The sequence below is a fragment of the Lactuca serriola genome, chromosome 3 (genome assembly GCF_051521515.1).
Source record: "Lactuca serriola cultivar US96UC23 chromosome 3, Lser_US96UC23_V15, whole genome shotgun sequence".
In the NCBI taxonomy this organism is placed as follows: domain Eukaryota; kingdom Viridiplantae; phylum Streptophyta; class Magnoliopsida; order Asterales; family Asteraceae; genus Lactuca; species Lactuca serriola.
In genome coordinates this window covers 53296625-53301664 of record NC_136410.1, presented here as the reverse complement: position 1 = coordinate 53301664, position 5040 = coordinate 53296625, and positions in this window count along the sequence as shown.

Genomic DNA, 5040 nt, shown 5'->3' with positions numbered 1-5040 from the left:
CTCGCCCACGGGTTTCACCCAACTATATCTTGGAGCGGCCTCTCCCAAGGTCTCACCTCTCTAGAGCTGTACAGGCAACTCCCTATCATTCTCATCCACTTACCCAATCTTGATCCCTACCTGATCACTAGGAGATAAGGGCCTCGCCCCGGCTCCGCTAACGAAACTATAAGGAATGCTACGGATTACCCATAGGCTTACATCACCATCCATTGCTGACCTCTAGTGAATGCTACAGCTGCCCTGTAGTCTTACAACACTTCCACTACTGACTGCTAATACGAAGGCACCCACGTGCCATCAGCTTCTCAAGATCCTTATTCCGACTCTCGCGAGTCCTTCAGGCGATCCACAACCTGAATTCTCAACCATACTAACCATTACCATCACACGCGCTAGCTGATGTGGAGTTTCTCAAACTCCCAACCCTGAAATCCTCAATCCATCAGACGCTGAACTACTTCTCTTCCCTCTCGGAGGTCATGTACTCATTCTGGGTCTGCGTGCTCCTCTCTGGGCACACCCGGAGGATTCTCCCCCACTTCGATCCTGCTTACCCCTTGCTGCTCATTACTCAAAGAGATCCCGATCTTTTCTACCATTCCATAACCCATCTACTGAGGAGCCCAAGCCCGCCATAGCTAGGGATTTAGCCAATCCATCACAATCACTGCACCACTCCGAACTAGCGAAACGTACCAAATCCCTCCCAAGCATGCTATAGTTACTGCATCCTTCGAAACCTTCTTCAATAGAGCACATCCCCTAACTACCATACAAATATCCAAGGTATGCAGATGGCATATAACTCGATCATAATAAACCCAATCAAAATAAAATACTTTTACTGCTAATGATGCAGAACCATAACAATGAAATCATGCACAAATAAAAGAACTGAAAATGGGAAATTGCATACTTGCAACGTCCGGCGTTGCTCGTGTCTCCAAGGGCGTCATCTGAAAAGCCCTGCTCCCTGCTGCAGGTGTCTCTACCCGGTCCTGATGGCCATCTGCGATCCTCAAAGTTACAGGGGCGGGTGCCATCACCTGTCCTGCCGAAGACAAACTAGGGCACTGGGCCTTCTTGTGGCCCCGCTGGTTGCAATGAAAACATATCATGTTTGATCCCTGCGCGGCGGTAATAGTACAATCCCTGCTGAAATGACCAGTCCGACCGCACTTGAAGCAGCCAGACTCACCACCACTATCACTCCTGCACGCACCCCCGTGCGCCCTGCCACACTTTCCGCACCGACTGCGGTCCTGATGATCCCTCGATCTCGAATCCGGTCCCTTGGGCCTTTTGCCCGAACCCGTAGCTACCTGAACCTCATCCGGCTTCCTCTTCCGGATCTGCTCCAAATCAATTTCTCTCTCTCTAGCTCGAGAAATCATATCTTCCAGCGTCTTACAGCTGGATCTGCTCATGAACTCCCTGATGTCATCCCTCAACATCTCATGGTACCGAGCTTTCTTCATCTCCTCATCCGCGACATACTGCGGTACAAGAAGAGCCCTCTCCCTAAACTTGGCGGTGATCTCCGCCACAGTCTCAGTAGTCTGCGTCAAATCCTGAAACTCTCGTGCCAGCTGATGCACCTCAATAATCGGCGAAAACTCCGCCCTGAACCAGGCCAAGAAATCGCTCCAAGTCATCACGTCCAACGCGGCATCATCCCCCAAAGCATGACCAATCTCCTCCCACCAATACCTCGCTCTGTCCTTCAGAAGACAGGAAGCGAGTCTAACCTTGTCCCCCTCGGGACACCTGCTCGTACGAAAAGTGTTGGCAACATCAGCCAACCATCTGCTGCTAGCAATGGGGTCCCTAGCCCCATGATAATCTGGTGCCCCGCAGGCTCTGAACTCTCGAAATGTCAAGGTACGCGCTCCCATCAATGCCATCATCTCAGTACAGAAGGCTCCCAGCCTCTCCTCCAAGATCTCCAGTATACCCTCCTTGACCGTGCCAAAGATCACAGGAGTCTGAGCTAGAATACTGCGTGTAACCTCAGCTGATATCAACTCTCTCATCCGCTCCTCGAGCTGCTCGGTCCCTGAACCCGAGCATGATCCCTCTCCGGCGCCTCATCCGCCCGCTGGTCTCTCTCGCAATGTCACCATGCTGAAAATATACCACAACCACTATCAGAATACTTATCACTGATACGAGACCAAACATGCCCTACCAGGTTCCCGGTCTTGTCTCTGCCCTTCCCGAATCGAGTACGGATCCTCTGCTTTCAGTAGTACGGGCCCATACTACCTTCCACATCTATCCGTACTTTCCTCAAGAATTTCTTTGACTCCACCAGGTCCCTTATCCACTACTACTGCTCCCAGCACTATCTCATCCTAGGCTTACCCTAGGGAAACCTCTGACTCAACTCAAACCAATCCTCAGTTGCTGAAGGTCTCCTTGTGATGCCAATTAGTCATCACCTGGATACCATCACATGCGACGAGGCTCAGATAATCCTTCAAGTAAAAGACTCGTCCCTACAACGGTTAGACTCAGACGAGAACTGCGCAATAGGGCCAAATCCAGCACTCTGAGATTATTCAACCCTGATCACATGTGACGTGACGTATCCACCTAATGGCTAACTCCCATCACTCAAAATCCCATAATGCACAAAGCAAGCAGCATTCGGACAAGGGGAAAATCTAACCACAACATACTCAAGCAATCATATCCAACTAGCAAGAATCTGAACTAGCATGCAACACAAACTCATAAACTCAGGCATAACCTAAACAGGCTATCCTACTACTGTCTAATCAGCACTATCATGCAGCTCAAAAGCACAAATAACAGGCACATAAGGCATCATCCCTAGATCCTTAGTCCTATTCTAGCATGTTGTTCTATAAACTGATAATCATAACATAAGCTTGTATGGGTATTTTGGGGTACTTACTTGAGCTCGGTTGATTGCATGCACCACACCTCTTTCCTCTTTTCAAAGTTCTTTTCTTTCTGAATTCTTTTTGCTTTTCTAAAACTATTTTTCGTTCTCAAAATTCTTTTTACAAAATTGTCTTTTCACTTTTGAAAACTTTTTATCCGACCCCTCAGTTTGAGTTCAGGCCAACCCGAGAGTATGCCTGAATCCCTCAAACCAAGGCTCTGATACCAACTTGTAACATCCCAAAATCCAAGACCAAAAATTTCTTTTTAATAAAACATTACTTTTAACAAAGACATCATTCCAAAACATAATCTGAGTATGAGTTTTCAAAACACATGTTTATTATCAGAGTAAACATTCCCAGGCTAACTAATCTATGGTGTGTGCCATGCGATCACCCCGAGCTCCTCCCTCCGCTACCGGAAGTACCTGAAAGAAAAACTGAAAACTATAAGCACGAAGCTTAGTGAGTTCCCCACCTTACCACATACCATGCAAAATCACACACTGCACATACTGGGCCATGCCCGCTATCCTGGGCCTCGCCCTCTACTTCGGGCCTCGCCCGCTACAACGGCCCCGCCGCTCCAGGCCCCGCCTGACTTCGAGCCCCGCTCGGATACAGATCTGTTTCACTTAGGCCTCGCCTGTCACAGGGCCTCGCCCACTATCATATAATAGCACATAAGCATATCACATAACATTACATAAACTAAACATATACTAACAACTCTTGCTCTAAGGCCTCTCCTATCTCTGGGCCCCGCCCGTGTCCTACTACTGATGAGTCATGGAACCTCGTCCATACTCCTACTGATAGTGAGATACGGGCCCAACCCACCCTCACTCCTTTCCTGACTTGGGCCTCGCCCCTGCTCTGCTGCTACTGAGATATGGAACACCATCCACACTCTGCTATTGGTGAGATATGGGACCTCGCCCACACTCACCTCCCTACGAGGCACATACAAGCATCACACAGACAACAAGTATAAACTATCACATACACCGCTCATTGGGCACCCGCCCTCTATCATTGGACCTCGTCCGAAAATCATACTAGCATACTATGCCTAGGGCTAACCCCCGGGTCTTCTACTCATAACTACATGGGTCGGCATTGTGGCCGTAGACCCATTCATACAAAGGGAAACTCACCTGATATTGCTGAACTGCTGCTACTAACCCCTTTGACCGCTACCTGACCACTGACTCCGAACTGCTGCTCCGCTAGCTCCCCGAGCTACCAATATCAACATAACACTTAGTCTAACTGACCTTCAAAGGTCAACCAAGTCAACTTTGGTCAAAGTCAACGTCCTGGTCAAAGTCAACCTTCCAGGTCAACCCTACTCGTCGAGTCACCCTACTGACTCGCCGAGTTCATAATTCCAGAGTCCTTCCACTCGCGACCCTACTCGCCGAGTCTACTGATTCCCGATTTCTGTCCTGTCCAACTCACTGAGTCCTGGCTCGACTCGCTGACTCGAGACTCAACTCGAAGGGTTTGGGACCACTCGACCTGACTCGCCGAGTCTAAGAACAGACTCGCCGAGCACACGACAATCTTCATCCAACTCGCCGAGTTGTTCATCCAACTCGCCGAGTTGTTCATCCAACTCGCCGAGTTCATGCCTATCTTCATCCGACTCGACGAGCTATTCATCCCACTCGTCGAGTTCCTCCTCATCTTCAAGCTACTCGCCGAGTCCACTCGAAGGACTCGCCGAGTCCAATAAGATCCACTTACATGTAGAGGACTTCCGAGTCATGCATGAACTCCAAACTGTAGATCTACCCTTCCCAAGCCTATTCCCCACGTAAAGTTGCAAATTTTACGTGTAGAGAGGGAGATCTAGGCAAAATGCACTAATAAATAGGGTTTAAGACCAAGAGGCTCCAAATTCCACCCAATGACTGATACTTTACGGGATTCTAAACCAAAACAAGCATGGATCTGAGGTTGCAACCTCAGATCTGGACCTCAAGCTCAAGGTTGATCTTAAACATGGCATAAAAGCCCCAAAACTCATAACCAAGGAAAATCTGGAGGAGAGAAACGGCTTAATACCTTCAAATGCTCTAAAATGCCCCCCAAACTTCAGATCCAAGACCACTCCTTGATG